Here is a 17,871-nt window from a genome sequence, read left to right as displayed (position 1 = left end):
TGAAGAAATTGAAATAAATGCAAAACTTTAATAGATGTGTACAAATACAAATTCGTAAGTTACAACAGGCTAATTGCCCTACAAAGTGGCTAAAAAAAGTTGATTAACACCAGATGAAAAATACATAATGCATACATAAAGAAATATTACAGAGAACAATTTCCATAAAAAGTACACATGTAGAAAGGATGAAATATAGCAACCTTAAGTTAATTCAGAATTAAAAATTCAGAGAAGTAATAAATTTAAAAAAAATCTGCATGAGAATCTCGCAGGATAGAAGTTTCACTTCTAGGTTTGACATGACTAGATTCATGTCAATTGAATTTAATTTTAATTATTTAAAATTGAATGCAGACATTTTAAATTTAATTAAATACCATAATAATCCCATAGTAAATCCCACGTGTGGCAGATTTGTTTATTAAACATTTCAAGGTGGTTGAAACCAACAATCATGGTTGGCCCTAGAGTGGGGAGGCTTTTCATCAGGACTGAAGTTTAGTACAGGGATCTAGTATAGGAAGGAAAAAGAAAAAATTAAAGATGAAAGGGGAAAACAAAATTGTAACAGATGTGATGAGCAAATTGGTCATTGATCAAAAAATTATAATTTGTGGTCTTTGGTGTTTCACAGCTTAATCTGATTATATGTTTCATCATGTGAAAAATGTAGTGGCCGGCTTTCCAGTCACTAAAGCTGTGTCTAAATGCACACTGTGTGAAGGTTATCGGCATCCGAAGTGTGTTGGTTTTTCAGATTCAAACTTTAAAAAGTTGCCGGAAGAAACTAAGCAGAATTGGAAATGTGAGACCTGTGAGTCCCTGGAGGGTAAAGATCTAAAAATGTATGAATGTTTTAAGAAACAAATGCGTGTGATGTATCAGAAAATCACTGATAAATTTTCCGAGGAATGCAGTGGATTATGTGGTGAAATTTCTGAACTTAAAAAATGAATCGAATTCAACGATAACATTTTGCGGGAAATGAAGTCTGAGTTGACGGATGTGAAAACTGAGTTGAAGGAAATGAAACAAGTAAATGAGAAACTACAATCCTAAAATATTCTGTTGCAGAGAAAAATTCAAAATGTGTACGATGAATTAGATAATATAGAACTTAGATCCAAATCAATGAATATTGAAATAGTAGGTGTTCCGGAAGAAACTGAAGAAGATGTGTTAAAAATCATATCAAATATTGGGGAAAGTCCTAAAGGTGTATGAAAATGAAGACATTGTGAAACACAGGGTGAATGCAGTTAATAAAAACAGGACTAGACCGATCATTGTGAAATTTAGAGACAGTGGTATCCGAGATAAATGGCTGAAAGCCATGAAACTTAAAAAAGTTTAAATGCAGAAGAGATTGACGATGCATACCTAGATTCAAAGATCTTCATCAACGAACATCTCAAAATAACCTAAAAAATCTGTTTTTCCACATTCATCAGTTTAAAAAATGAACAATTTCAAATTTGCCTGGATCAAGACCCGTAAAATATTGCTTCGTAAAGAGGAGGGTGAAAATGCACATCGTATTCATTCTTTAGATGCCTTGGACAAAATACTTACCTAGAGAAAATGCTGGATTTTCAACAATAGTGTATTTACACGGGGGCTAAGCAGGCTATAGCCCAGGGTGGCAAATTTTGGAGTATAGAAAGAGGGGGAGAAAAAAACATTTTTTTTAAATTCACATGTCATTTCTATTGTAAATAATATATACTTATTAAACCATATTGTTTATTTTTTGTGTTTTTCGACACAGACTTTCATTGAAGTAAAAAAATATATGATTGTCTAACCTTCCTATTTGCAGTGTGCGGCGGCGCAGTAGCCCAGGTCGATAAGGTACTCACCTAAAGTATCAAAGGATGTTTAGAGGTGTCACGAGTTTGATACCTGGTTCGTCCTCGTCAGAAAACTTTCCTCACAGGGGTACAACAGAAACGGCGACATGACTGCAGAAAAAATTGCTACTGCAGGGAGTCTCCCATCAAGGTGTTAGCACACCAACCTCTCGACGAGTATAAAAAGCATGCCTGTCATTTGAAATCGGCAATAAATTGTAGGTCCCGGTCTAATTAGCCCTCGTGTGCAGAAAATGACCATGGTTCAACAAAAATGATCAATGATCAATACAGTGTGCGGCCTTCCCAAATAGTATTTTTACAAGTAGAGTTGGGAGGGTGAGTAGGCGTGCAGTGAAGCAAAGCAGCATTAATTTCAGATTACTAAAGGTGTTGGAAAAAAGACGAGTTCAGCCAACATCCCCTAAAGAAAGGGGGGGTTATCTTCTTTGGAGAGCTATCTACGGAGTGTGTTGGTACAATGACCAGGACAAAAAAGGGGGTTTCTTTCCGTGACTGGAGGCTGCTGCACCCTTCCCAGTTGACCACAAAGAACATTTCAATTGTTCAATTTCGGCTCTCTTTGAAGGTAAAAAGACAGAACATTCCACTGATTTTAACAATGCCCACCATATGAGAAAGAATCTTCTGCAACAAAGATGCTTTTATTGGCTTCGGCCGGGGCTTTGGTAAGAGTCTTTGAGCTATGGTAGACTATGTGGGGAAGATAGAAACATGTGTTAAGTGGCTGTAAATCGAATGGATGAATTTGATTACAATACGAACTTGTTTGAGAATCGAAATGGCATGAAGTTGGTCAACCCAGAACAACATCTGTTTACAGTCACTAATTGGAATATAAAGAAATTGTGGTACAAAATGGTAGGCGGGGTCACGTGATTCCGTTTACTAGTTCTATAACGATAGCTCTCCTCATGTGACGTTTTCCTGAAAAAAAGGGGGGAAGGGACAAATGTGGAGCTTGGCAGAACCCACATTTTTATTAATTGTATACAGTATTACAAAACTACATTCGGTTATAAACACAGGATTGCTAAACAAAACAGAAAAATGCTCCTCTTCATTTTACACTTTCCTGACAAAAACAAAGTACCAAGGTAAATATCAAATAAAGCTACTCATTTCTGATAAGTTCATACGTTTTGTATTTTGTGAGAGTTTTCTTTAATGATAATTTATTAACAATTGCCACAATTTAATCTTAAGTAATTTGGAATCCTCTGTAAGGGTGTGAACAAAGTGCATCCGTATTTCCGATTCTGGAAACCAAATGTTCATTTTCGTTTCAAAAAACAATTTCCAAGAGATTGGCCTATTGAATCATGATATTCAACTGTCAATTAACCGAGTAGCATTTTTAAAATTTGCAAGCATTTGACAAGCATTACTGAGCATTTAGCAAGTATTTGAGAAATTAAAAGTAAGCATTAAATAAATTTTATATCAGAAATGTGCAGCGGATGCGGAGCATTATGTTAAGTTCATAAACAAAATATCATTGATTTTTTTTTTCTGATACAGCGACGAATATGTTCATGTGGTGTTAATTCCAAGAAATATGGTACTGTATTAAAATACATGTACCGCAATAAAAAAATGAAAATGAAATATAGAAACAAAAGACCACAATAAAGTATATATTGGTTAGTGCTCATTTTGTTTTTAATTATAATACAAACAATTAATTACTATAGAGAGAAACGATGTCACTCTCCGCTTTTCATACGAAGTAAGAAAGCCTGGATAACCAAGCGGAGATTGACATATATAGAGAGTGACATCATTTCTCTATATGTCGCCATCTGGGGCTAACGTCGTAAGGGCTATTAGCTGAGGCTGTCCATGCGCAGTCCTGTTCAGCATTCATACATACGCTCTAAGGATTGAAAATGTCTGTCCTCTGTAGTTCAATGGTTAGAACACTCGCCCGGACAGTGAGAGATTGGTGGTTCGATTCCCCACAGAGGAATGTGAATTTTCTTTCCGAACAACATCTCGATCTCCGCTTGGTTATCCAGGCTTTCGTACTTTGAATTAATTATACTCAGTAAATCCTATATTAATTTGTATTTAGAATCAATTTAATATAATAAATTTGATTATTCAGACCTGTTGAATTTTCAGACCTTGGGTGTCTCGCGGTTTGTCCAGTTTCTCCAATGGAGCCCAGGCAGAAATGAGATCTAGCTTGAACAGTCCCCAACGTTTCAAAAACCTTATAAGGCAAATGAACTTCCCCAGCGTAACTTTCGTTACTTAAACTGTTCCGTTTGGGTATATAGGATTTTATGGTGACTTTTAAGCATATGGCAATACTGTTAACAAGCTCTTTTTTTAATGGGAGCCATAAAAATAGTTTGTTCCTTTTTCTCAAACTTTTTCATAGTGACGACTTAACTGAAATTAGCGACGAGTAAACGAGGGTTTAATTACATTGTGGTCTATGAGAGCTGGAAGGGTCTGAAGAAAAATGACGACTTAACCGGAGTGACGACTTATCAGGGTGACGACTTAACGAGGTTTTACTGTATTTATAAATTTGTTATGATTAGTCCTGTTTGTTGCATTTATATAAATTAACCTCTTTTTAGCATTAATGTGTGTATAAGTGTATGTAATTGAAGAATTTTCAGAATAAGTGAAAATTTTCAAGTTGTGCGGAAAATTAATGAAATTTTTTTAATTTTTCAAAAATTAATATTGCTTATAATACAATAAAAGTTTGTTATAACAACAGCTCACAACCACGAGAAAAGTTTTCGTTGTAACATAGTTCTCATTATAAACCAATTTTCACTTTTTGGTCTGTAAGGATATAAAATTATTGAAAATTGCTGCTTTATCTGCATTGGGACGTCTTTGAGATCATTTCGTTCTAATATTAACCGATTGAATGGAACTCTAGTCATGTGAAATTGATTTTTGATCTCAAATCAGTTGATTCGCTAAGAGTACAAGACGTTTTCCATAGAATTTCGTATCATCAAAGCGGTTTAGACGACCAACTGAACAATTAAAAGTCTGAACCAATAAAATGTCTATGGATCAGTCAACATCATCTATTGAATCGGAAATTCGACATTTTCAAATAGTTTGGTGTTTGGCTGCTCAACTCCAAGGAACTTCTAGCTACAATGTACTGTACCCGAAGCCCGGATGCTTTATTTGCTTGACATTTCTTTTTCTTTCTTTTTTTTCAAGTAAAAAGTAAAATCTCTCAGGAGAAAAATCAGCCCATTTTTGACATTATTCATGTATTGTTACTTGTGTGAGTTTGCTTCTTTTTTGAGCAACTTTTTCTTTCTATTAGTGAGCAGCTACAGTACTAGTAACTAGAAATTCCTAAATAAAATACATGTCGAAGTCATTTGTATGAGAATGTTTTTGCAAATGAATATGCGCCGAGACAAATAGAAAAGATGCATTTAAAAACATATTTGCGTTTTTTGCGTAGTTATTTGTTCATTATTTTTCTCAGGTTTAGTTCATATTTTGCCATTTTTTAAGTGGAAAATTAGGACTCTAATTATATCAATCATTTCATGTATTTAGAGAGATATATATCTTGGGCTGAGAAAAAGCCATCTATCAAAGAAACACCTATTTTCTAGATACTATGCTGAGGTGAACTCGGAAAGAAAAGCATGCTTGCCCAGTATGCAAGAGGGCCTGAGTTCGTGTCCCGGCGGAGACAAAATTACTTTTCTCTCAGAGTTCACCTCAGCATAGTATCCAGAAAATAGGTGTTTCCTTGATATATTTCATGTATTGTTACCAAAGTGAATAGGACAGAGGCGTAGCCAGAAATTTCGTTCGGAGGGACCACTTACATTTCGGGGGGGGGGGGGGGGAACCGAAGTTATAGAACAATATATTTGGCCATCTTTTTCCGTTTTTTCAGTCATTTTATCACATTTTGGGGAGGGGGACCAGACCACCCAAGTCTTCCCCCTTGCTACGCCCTGGGAATGGGACTGCCCCTGAGCAGGAGCATACCCAAGAGAAGACCGATCTATGGGGGGGGGGGGGAGACATGGAATTTCTTTCTGAGAATTTTTGAGTTGGTGAAAATTTTCCAAAAGCATTTAATTAACAAAAATTTATTTAATTGTTGGGGGCGTACACCTCTGCCCTTGGGCCCCATTCTAGTTTGATCACACACACACACACGTTCGAAGTACAAATATACTTTTTCTCTCTCTCTCTTAGTGACACCGAGCACAACTCCAGTCTATCACCATAGGCAATTTATTACAGATCTAGTTGTGCCGTAAATCTGAGTATATTTATATATATTATCTGGATTACCCCAGATCTCATGAATCCTGAAATAACTGGACAGGATCACGAAAACGATTATATTTCACAAAATGCAAGTAAAAATATACAAAAAATATATACAGTATATACATCTTTATTTATTCCAGGGTTGGACAAATCCCAGGCACCAGGTCACCATGGCGACTGGAAAATCTGTACTGGCACCTAAAATTTTGTATATGTGATTGCTAAATCAGAATCTAGGGATGGCTCAAAACTTTCTGATTTCATAATTAACTGTCTTCCAACATGGAAAGGAGCAGAGCCGCAACTAGAGAGAGAGCAGGCGGGTCTGGTGCGCGGGACGCTGGAACAGAATGGGAGTCAAATTCATCCTTTAACCGATTTTTCTACATGCAAGGGGCGTCAAAATACCGGCTTGTCCCAGGTGACAAAGTATCTAATTGCGGCCCTGGGAAGGGGTCATCAATTCCCAGAAAGGTTGAAAAAAGATTATTTAAGACACTTTTCTCGTGAAAAAACCATGCTTGGCTCCTACGGAATTTGGCTGGTGCCTAAATTTTTTTCTAATTTGCAATGCCCTGTATTTATTTATATTTTATGATACAGTGTATATTTCCCTCAAAATCAAATTACATTTCACTTATTTAAGATTTATTTTACTCTCATATATTGAGTCATATATCAGGTTCATGGCCCCCACATCATGGAGTAGGGCCCGAGGCCGGGATCTTTTGCGGGCCCCCGGACCAGACTTTCACGGGCATGAAAAAACAAAAAATAATGAAAATCGTCCCGGGCCCCAGAGCTGTAGCCTTGCCAGCCCACCCCTTGTGGGGGCCATGATCAGGTTTTAAATTAGAAAAATAATAATAACTTTTTTGGTTGCATAAATTTCTTAATAAAAACTCGATTTAAATATTGATACTGTCCCAAGTACGCAAGCCAAACAGAGTTTAAGTTTTTCTTAAATAAATTTTAAATATGATTGAAAAAATGAAAAGTGGTAAGTTTCATTAATTTATTGATATGTCTAACAGAAAAAAAATTCTTTTACTACGCTTTATTGGCTATAAGTATCAGAGGGCTGCAAAATACTATTTTCAGTATCTAAACTGTTTTTGAAGATTCTGAATAAATTATCATTGAAGAAAATGCTTAAAATGTATGAATTTATCAAAAATGTGTAACTATATTTAATATATTGCTTACTTTTTCTGTCAAGAAACTGTGCGGAATCACGAGGAACTTGAATTTTTTAGTTTTTTCTTGTAATACAACATGTTCTACTAAAAGAAGGTTATATTGTACATGCACAACCGAATGTGGTCCACACAAACCATAAAATACTGTGGAACTGCCTATCTCAACATTTGTGGAGGGGGGGGTTTCATTTTTTTTTTCGGGGAAAAACAAGGATTTTACTTCAAGTGGCTCCAAACAAAGCTATTCTCCCCGTCTAGCAGATTTCTTCACCACTACAATTTCTTTATATTCCAATTAGGATCACCTATGGAACTGCTTCTGTCGGCATCCCTGTTTCACTGATGGTCATCCATTAAGAACAAAAGCTTTTACCAAAGCCCTGACCGGCGGCATCAAAAAGAATGTAGTTTCTTTTCTCTTCTGCAAGAAACAGCAGGGGTCCTCATATGGACGGATGCCTTCAGGTGACACATTCCCCACAAGTGTCGACATGCATACACTCCCCGTCCTTCTAATTAGGAAATGTGGTGCTTGTATTCAGAAAACCTGCATTGAAGGAGCCAAAACTGAACCCTATTGAAATGCTCTTTATCACATGCGGAAGATGCGGCCGTCTTTATCGCAAAAAGAAGAAAAAAAAAAGACTCAAATACATGGAATAAAAAAAATTTCAAATGTTTGGAAGGATTTCGGAAAGTTTTTTTTTTTTTGCCTTCCACTTTCTTTCTCCCAAAAATTTCCGCCCTCCGTATACTAGGCTCCAGCCTTGGGGGCCACAGCTTTAGCAAGCCTTCTCGGGCCCCGGTGCATAGTTTTTCATGGGGGGGGGGCTCCCTTGAAAGTGTTATACTCAAAAATGGAGGGGGATTCGTCCCCTCTTCTCTTCTCATTTTGCAGAATAAGAAACTGTTGAAGATTTTAAGAAATGTGCAAAATAAGTGTAAATGTTTTTTTGTTGGGGCTGCCCATTTGGCCCAGGTTCCTGGAGCATTATTCCGGTTGCCCCAGCCTAGTTTCGAGCCTAGAAATTACCATCATTTTTAGTTTTTCATGCTACGAATCCATTATAGTGAATCCATTACCTGTGAAAAGTCTGGCTTTAGGGAACCGCCAGAGATCCTAGAAACACTTCTCTAGTATGTGGGAGTCCATGGCCCTGCTTATAGCCCGCTGAGTGCCCCTCCTGAGGGGGGGGGGGGTCTCGATCCAATTGGCCTAATACAAGTTTACGCCTATGAGAGGTTCCAAGCACTTCCCTGTGAAAAATCGGGGTCCTCGTGAAAGATCTCAGTCCAAAAGCCCTGTCCAACGAAGACAGGATCATTTTAGTCGTGGAAGGAGGGAAGAGTATGTAATTTTTTCACCCTCTCCGCAGAAAAAATCGATCGAAACGATATTTTTTGCCCCCCCCCCAGAATTAGCAGCCCCCCTCAAGATTTCCGCCTATGAAAACTGCCTTCTTCCCTAGTTCCGGCCCTGGCTACCTAAGTGTTGGGGTACTGGAAACAGGGCTGCAACTGGGGGGGTCAAGTGTTCAGGGTGCCGAACTAGAGGGGGGGCACGCAAATTTCACCCTTTAACCTCCCTTCAACATTACTTGAAATATTCAAAATTTCTAAGAGTGATGCTAATGCAAATAGTTTGAGAATCCGTGATATGTAAGAAGGAAACTTTATATTCCTAGTATTAGAATGCAATGGTATCCGGCTCAGGGCTTTGAAATTTTCCATTCATTTCTGATTTTCTTTTTTTGTGTGTGGTAATTTTATTTCACTATCATGATTAATTTGATTCCTCATCAAAGGCACCAGAAACTAGGAGTGGAGGATATTTGAGCCCCACCCCCAATAAATTTTGTAAGGGGGGCTGAGCCTCGCCCCAATAATTTTTAGAAAAACAATGCGTCCTGTTTCCTGCATATGTGCTTCAGCCCCGTATATACGGGACAGCCAGCAACTTTCAGCGTTCTCTCCCCAACCAATGTTAATTTCTTTGTATCAGCGCCTCTGTTGTGAAGGCTCGAAAAATCGGGCCTTCGAATTTGTTAATAAGCTTAATCGTTGTTCACTTTACCTCCTCCCACTTTTTTTCTGTTGTCTCATGTCCCCTTCCCCACGGGTCACACTCAACAAAAGAAGAGACGCTCTTGAGTTTACAGACAGTACAAGAAAGAGAAAGGATTCCCCCCCCCCCCAAAGTCATCTCTAGACGTACCTTCAGGCAGCACTCTGGGAGGATGCAATTTAGGATGGATGGATGCCGGGGTGATTGCGAGATAAGACTACTATTGTCACCGAAAAAACAAGTGCATTGAAAGAAAAGTAAAAAACTAAAACTTCGAGCAGATGGATTTCTACTAGTAATGTTATTTAGAGAAATTTTTTGTCAAAAAGTTTTTTCTGAGCCAAGTGTGAGAGACATTTCCACGAATTTTTGGGGGGGGGGGCCGAGCCGGCTCTTCAAAAATGTTAGGGGGGGCTCGGGCCCATGGGCCAGATACAAGTTTACGCCTATGGTTATTACTGTATGACCCCGCTTGAGAGTGACCATTGGCTAGCTTCATCACAAGTCACCAACACATCTCCCAAAGACAGACGCCATGCCATTCTCTCCTTCCCCACCTTTCTAATTTTTACAAACAAGATATTCAAGAGATTCAATATAGTGACGGAATCACTCTTCAAGTATTGTATACTCACATAGTGGGGTTCAGTATACACAGAAACACTCATTAAACCACAATGGTTCACAGAACCTTTGCCCCCAATATTTCGCCTCCGACATTTTGTCCCCTGTCCATTTGTGGTCCCGGAAATTTTGCGTCTGACATCTCGCCCGGTACATTTGACCCCCCGGACATATCACCTGCTCTGACCATATGAATGATCATATGAGTGACTCAGTGAGTAATCAAGTGAATCGGAAATTTACCCCCTGTAATTTCGCCTACCTTGACCATATTAGTGAACATATGAATGATGGTACAAGTAACCCAGTGAATGACCATATGAGTGCAATAAATTGCAATTTTTGGCAAAATTTAGCAATAACCCGTATTCAGCATTGTAATTTCTTGTATTCTCCTTGATGATGCATGGTGAACCTAAGTATGAAGATTTTTATTTAAACCCATCTGGATATCAGTAATAGGCCTATCAATTACAACGGTTGAATAATTTTGTCAAGTCTGCCTGCAGATCTCCTACGCCATCGTCACAGACCATAGGTTGAGAAACACTGCACTTGATTAAAAAGCACTTGTAACATGACGACCTGGGATCTCTTACAATCCTGTTGTTCAATTAATCTTGTTTAGGCCCCAGGGTTCGTTGGTTACCGGAAACCACCCGAGGCTTCCGCTGACAATCCGGTTCGGGTCAGTTAGTTCGCTTAGTCTGACGGTCGGGAGGTGGGGTCTCCTAGCCGTCGGGCGAGAACGGGGCCAGAGGTCGGGCTACCAACGTCCCATATAAATTCCGTTTTACATCCATGTCAGAGATCCCAATAGCTCGTCTAGTTACCTTCTCTTTCCCTCTGGGGGTTCCCGTGGTTCGTCGGTGGAGGCCACGTCGAGTCGTCATCGTCAAACTCTATTTTAATTGTGCAATATAATATAAATGTTCAGCAAAGTGTTATATAAATATGCAATATATTTTACCTCCACGCCGTCGGTGGTTCCTAGGACCATCTCACGGTTTATAATGTCATGAGTTTTTACAATGTGCAATAAGCCTAAAAGTTGTGGATCCTGGCCAGATCTCCAATTTGTTATGTTTGGTTGCCAGATTCAATATTATAATGTTTACAATATTTCCTTTTCTCATGAAGTTATGTAAATCAGATACAAGTTAATACCGCACCTTCAATGTTGTGATTGGTTCTTCAGTAAGGCATTGTGGGAATGCTGCTATATAAAAGCCAGCTAGAGATGTGCTGACCCACTACCTACTTCCTTACCTACGACTTACGACCGACTTAATCAGTAAGGCGTCACGCCCTGTCATGGTGTGAGCTAGATCGTCTCATAAATAACGATGAAGTTTCAATAGTAGAAGTGTGCCTTGGCACTTATCCCTTCTCATCGCACGTAGGGTTTCAACGGCGTCGTGATCCAGTGATCGGTTAGTGGTCAGACCGGCCACCCGTGGACTTTCATCTCCAGTTCCATGTGCAGTGGCTGAGCTTTCATCTCAACGTGTGTGTTTACACCAAAATCGTCTGAAGCTGGTGGCGACGAGTCTTTGGCTGCGTGGCAGACACCTGGGAGTATCTACCGGACGATGTGATAACACGTGAAAACCTGGACAACGGCGGTGAGATCGATTCATACTTTTGTTCCATTGTGACAATGAGAGAAAAGACTAACTGTGATAATTGTGATAAAACGTTAATTAATAGTTTAACATATAAAGGACCTGTGATAATTGTGATTACGCTGATTAATGGTTTAACAATATAATTGAATAAATGTTATAGTTCTATCTAAACTTTGTCTATTCCATTGTTGTCATCCACTCAATGTTTACTGGGGAAAAAATATTAAAGAACCGGGAGGTAACGATCAAGAACGTTACACACTTACCAACACAATCTGAAAATGGCATATTATTGTAGAGGTATACCGTTATATATCGTGTGTTAGTGCTGCGTGGGTTCATTGCGCACGAAATATTTCTGCAAGTACCATTAAACGTAAATTTCTATACAAATGTTTTTTACATCGGAACCTTCCCATGGCTTATAACAGTGGTTGTTGAAGAGTTCATGGTACCTTCCAAAACTTTCAAAATTTTGTTGCCCTGAGGCAAGGGAAAATGAGTGTTTTACTGCAGTAGTGAGAGCAATCACACTCCGGGATGCATACAGTAGGAGTTGCTGTCAACGCGCCACGATAGAATGCATTTTATAAGCAGTGCCCAATTACATCAAAAAACCATTCAGATATATCTCTGGAGTATAATTAAAAATACCTCTTACACCGGTAGAAGTTTTTCTTTTATCTCGCTGACATATATCCGGGGAAATGGTAATTTAATCATTATTAAAGAATGATGGAACTCTAAAAGTAAGTCGGTGCAGTGAAATATTGAACTACTGTCAGCAGAAATATTGAAATTGATCAGAAATTTGCTGTGCTACCGAGGCGACTGTGCAGGTAGCACGGCTCAAGAGCCACCACTACTTCATACAATCACTCATCTCCAAAATTTGCCTCCCCTCTTAGCCTACCTCCCTGGATAATAGCCCACTTTGAAGCCACCAGCAATGAAGACCCGATTATCCAGGGTTTTGATGACAATGTCGACCACGGACATGGGCGGAGATACTGGGGGGGGGGGCCCAGAGTCAAACGTGGAGTCGACTGATCTAATGTATATATGTATAGATGAATCGACGTCATCATCATCGTGCGCCCCCCCCCAGACTTCCAAGTCAATTTCCGCCTATGACCACGGATAACAATTTTTACAATTTTTGTTAATTGCATTTTTAATTGGGTTGCTATATTTTTGAAATACACTGAAGAGCCAAAAAAACTGGTTCACCTGCCTAATATCGTGTAGGGCCTCCGCGAGCATGCAGAAGTGCCGCAACATGACGTGGCATGGACTCGACTAATGTCTGAAGTAGTGCTGGAGGTAATTGACACCATGAATCCTGCAGGGCTGTCCATAAATCTGTAGGAGTAAGAGGGGGTGGAGATCTCTTCTGAACAGCACGCAGTCTCTTCAGACAGGATGCTTACGTGCTTATCAGAGTCGTATCTAGACGTATCAGGGGTCCCATATCACGCCAACTGCACACGCCCCATACCATCACAGACCCTCCACCAGCTTGAACAATCCCCTGTTGACATGTAGGGTCCATGGATTCATGAGGTTGTCTCCATACCCGTACACGTCCATCAGCTCGAAGCAATTGGAATCGAGACTCGTCAGACCAGGCAACGTGTTTCCAGTCCTCAACAGTCCATTGTTGGTGTTGTTGGGCCCAGGCGAGACGTAAAGCTTTGTGTCGTGCAGTCATCAAGGGTACACAAATGGGCCTTCAGCTCCGGAAGCCCATGTCGATGATGTTTCGTTGAATGGTTCGCACGCCGACACTTGTTGATGGCCCAGCATTGAAATCTGCAGCGATTTGCGGAAGGGTTGCACGTCTGCCTCGTTTAATGATTCTCATCAGTCGTCGTTGGTCCCGTTCTTACATGATCTTTTTCCGGCCACAGCGATGTCGTAGATTTAATTTTTTACGGGATTCCCGATATTCACGGTACACTCATGAAATGGTCGTACGTGAAAATCCAAATTTCATCTCTACCTCGGAGATGCTATGTCCCATCTCTCGTGCGCCGACTATAACACCACGTTCAAACTCACTTAAATCTTGATAGCCTACCATTGTAGCAGCAGTAACCGATCTAACAACTATGCCAGACACTTGTTGTGTTATATAGGCGTTGCCGACCACAGTGCCGTACTCTGATTGGTTCCATATCTCTTTATTTGCATACGCATGCCTGTACCAGTTTTTTTGGCTCTTCAGTTTATATGACATCCATATTTTTATGGGCACCTTTTTCTCAGCCACCTCGTTGGGCATTTTGCCTGTTGTGGCGTTGTATTCGTATTATAACTGAAAAACACGCTTGAACCGAAAAGTGTAAAAAAAATTACAGAACGGTAATCACAAAATGCTCTGAATAAAATACTAGCATACGGAGCTGGCCTAGGGCAGGTATGGAGGGTGCCACAACACCGGGCCACAAAATGTGCAAACCAGACCCTACTAATATAGTCCTCATATTGTCTTAGAGACAATCTGACTTTTGTTTTTGTTTTAATTCTCGTTTTTCATTACTAGAGATAGATGGTTACGCAAAGTAAACTTGAGTATTGAAAATGAACATACCTTCAATATCAGCAGTACTTCTTCTCGTTAACATAAAAAAAACCAGCTTCTCCTCATTTGCGCAAATATTTAGAAGCCTGCTTCCCTTAACTTTTGCGTTTGTGTTACATTTTGTACCACAGGTATTCTGCTTCCCAGAAAATCGAGTTTCTGCTGAAGTTTTCTTGCAGATACCAACCTGGCTACTGTTTTAGTCACTAGCGATTTGGAAGATCACTCCTGAATGCAGGTTTCAAGCTCGCTGTGCTTATAAAAGCCTAGGCCATAGGATATATAAAGTGAGACGTAAGGTAGTAAAAAAAACTGAAACCTGTGTGATTTTTTACCAATACATAAAAAAAACAGGAAATACATAACTCTTCCGATAGAAACATTGCGAGGAATATGATCTCATAGTTATGGTACGACATATTCAAAATTTAACATGATTCCTCTGAGATAGTCAATTGCACTGCAGTTTTGTAAATCAAGAACAATTCTCTTGATCCTGGCTGAAATAGTAGCATATCTCTTGTTTTTTGGGTTCCCCGGATTTCCGGCAATGAGCTGAGTTACTTCAAAATGGTGCAGCCCTTGTTGTTTTTTCAAAAAGTTGATGAATCGATATATGTTTGAGGATAAGGTAGCACAGGTTACCTGGAATCCCCTGTGCCACCCTTCTATGCAGTTATTGGTTCTATGCTGATCATTCAGCGTTCGAGCATAAACATTCCACAGTTCTATTTCAAACATGGGTGATTGGCAACTTCTTCGTTGTCGTCTTCCAATATATGTATCCTTGTAGTTTGCAACGACTAAAACTTCACTGGGGAAGTCATCCACCTCAATCAAAACCTCGAATGTTTGAATGACATCTGCAGGTGGAACAAACGCCAATGCTGGAATCATGCTGATCCAACGAGAAAATTCGTGATCCTGTTCGTATCTACTTTTTAATCCCTCCTGCAGAACTTTTCATCAAACACTTTGCGAGAGATAAAAAAAACATCATGTTTGTTATGCCAGGAAATTCCTGTTGGAATGCCTGTAGCACACTTTGCTCAAAATCAGTCACGAGTCGCTGGGATTGAAGTCCAGTTTGCAAATTTTTGGGTTCTCAAAGCAACTTCATGTATGTAGCCAGAGTTTTATTAGGTAAAAGTGCGTAGACCATCAGAATTGTGGCATCAAACAGAACCATGTGAACTGTGTAAAGTTGCTGGAAATGCATCTGTGCTGCACTGAAAGTTCCCTCGGCAAACCGCTCTTGGCTACGAACCAGCAATTGCAGATTGCTCCTTGTCAAGAAAATCAGCATCCAACCTGGGAGCAATTATTCGCGGAGTCATACATCAGGAACTGCTGTACACCGCAATCTATAATGACTTCCTGATAATTTCAGGGAATCACCAGGTACCGGAGATTGCTCGGTAAAGCAGGAGCACCATTGTTGCATTGCACATTACAAATGGTTCACTTCGATGACTCCTTCTTTGGAAGTAATGCCGTGACATTGCAATGAGCTTCTGCAATAACTGATGTGACTATCTGCTGTGGCAGTTTGTTCGTAATTATTGATGTTGGCGTATTTGGTCGATCAGTTGCAATGCTTCTGGCCTTGCAGCTTGAGCTGCATGATGATTATTTATGACTTTCACATTCGGACCGTCTGAGCCAACAGTCCAAATACACCCCTTGCAAGTGGTACGTTTTTTGCAAACCCAGATTCTATATTGTTCATCTGCAGATTTCTTTGAGAACACGTATATGTGGTTGTTAACATAGACCAATTTCCTTTTTTCTCTTATTGGTGGAACACTTTTGGCCATGTTACGCCTAGGATCAAATACGTTGAGAGACACGAATAATATGCTGATATAACACTTAAACAACACTCAACTTGTAGGATGCAAAACGGACAATTACACAGAGAAAACATCAAACCTATGTTGTCCAGTAAGCAGGCAAATGTAATGAGATCTTGATGTAAACAGACTACATTGTCATTCGCAGAGCCCCTCTCAGACAACAGGTGACGAGGCAAATGCCTAAGGCGACATATTGACAGGGGCTGTGTTTTTCATAACAGATTTGTTTTGGCGATCGAAACCAGACAGAAATGAAAGTGTGAGCTCGTAAATAAGCACTGGTGAATACAATGCTTTTCAGTTATTCAACGAAATTCGTTTATCTCAACACCCTTTATTACACTGCTACTGGTGCCGGTCTGTAGCCTCTTTTAGTACTGGTCTCTATAGAAGCTGGTTTCTTCTAGGTTCCTTCTCTTTAACAATATCATTGCGATTCAACAACATTGATTTCCCTTTCTTTGCCAAATCCCTCAGCCAATTCGGACTCATTGTTCACATTCCCACAAATTTCTCTTTCAACACCGAAATGTTTTGACTACCTGCTCAGTTTTGATAACCTGTTCTCTTTCAGTTGTTTCTAGAAATCGCCTGATTGACTCCCTCGCTTGGAAACACTATGTCGTTGAAAGCGGTAGCCTTTACCTCATTCCTTTGCGGTGGTCATCTTACGTCTCAAAAATAAAACCTTTCATACCATTCCATTTTACTAGCTTTGTCCGAAGACACCATTACAATTTCACAACCTTATATGTCACCAGAATTGTCGGCATTACAGTGTAGGTTACCTCTACTGCTGTCACAAATGTATAGGCGTAAGTAGGAAGCGTGAGGGGAGGGAAAAGGTACCTTGGGGATTTTAATGTTTTCCTTCAGGCAAGGCCGTCTAAGAGTATCATGGGTCCTCAAGCCAAGTGGTTTTTAAAGGCCCTATCTGGTAAATCCTAGAAAATTTCAGCTGGCTCTCATTTTTGTGAGGCCCCTCTTCTCTTAAGGTGCCCGGGTGGGCCCATGCGTTAAGACGGCACTGCCTTCATGACGGTAATACCTCTTCTTATACTGACAAATTTTGCAGTAATGTAAATTTGGGAAAAATATTTTCTGCTTCACTGAAAATTCCAAATTCTTAGGATCCATTAAAGTACTATGTAACCACCTATAAAAGGGGAGGGGATTCGGAGGATCATCTTTGCAGACAAAACTCATCCTCACACTTTGTCAATCATTCAATCGCTCACTTAGTCAATCATATGGTCACTCAATCACTCACTTGGACACTCGTACCATCACTCACCTGGTCACATACAGTCACTCACTTTGACACTCGTACCATCACTCACCTGGTCACATACAGTCACTCACTTTGACACTCGTACCATCACTCACTTGGTCACTCATGTGGTCGTTCACTTGTTCACTAATACGGCTATTTGGTCAGTCACTCCCTTAGTCACTCATATGATCAATCACTGTCTCTCCCTTGGTCACTCATACAGCCATTTGGTCAGTCATATGGTCAATCACTCAGTCTCTTCCTTGGTCACTCAGTCACTCACTTGGAAATTTATTCAAGCATTCACTCTGTCTTTCATTCTGTCAGCCACTCTGTCACTCATACAGTCAATTACTCAGCATTTCCCTTGGTTACTCATATACTCAGTCACTCACTTGGAAACTTATACAAGCATTTAATTGGTCACTCATTCGTTCCATCACTCAGGCTTCGGTCGCAGTTCATTCCTATACATTTTAAT

General features: G+C 39.8%; 1 protein-coding gene across 4 annotated transcripts in view; it reads right to left on the bottom strand.

Annotated features, from left to right (window-relative positions):
• Window positions 1–17,871, bottom strand: part of ICA69 (islet cell autoantigen 1-like protein) — a 324,248-nt gene that overhangs the window by 11,271 nt on the left and 295,106 nt on the right. The gene's annotated exons all lie outside the window — the stretch shown is intronic.

The sequence above is a fragment of the Pholcus phalangioides genome, unplaced genomic scaffold, assembly GCF_987345545.1.
Source record: "Pholcus phalangioides strain wild (caught in Gottingen) unplaced genomic scaffold, Ppha-v1.0 ptg000011l_1, whole genome shotgun sequence".
NCBI lineage: Eukaryota > Metazoa > Arthropoda > Arachnida > Araneae > Pholcidae > Pholcus > Pholcus phalangioides.
Note: the sequence above shows the minus strand (reverse complement) of the source record. Positions and strands in the feature narration are given on the sequence as shown.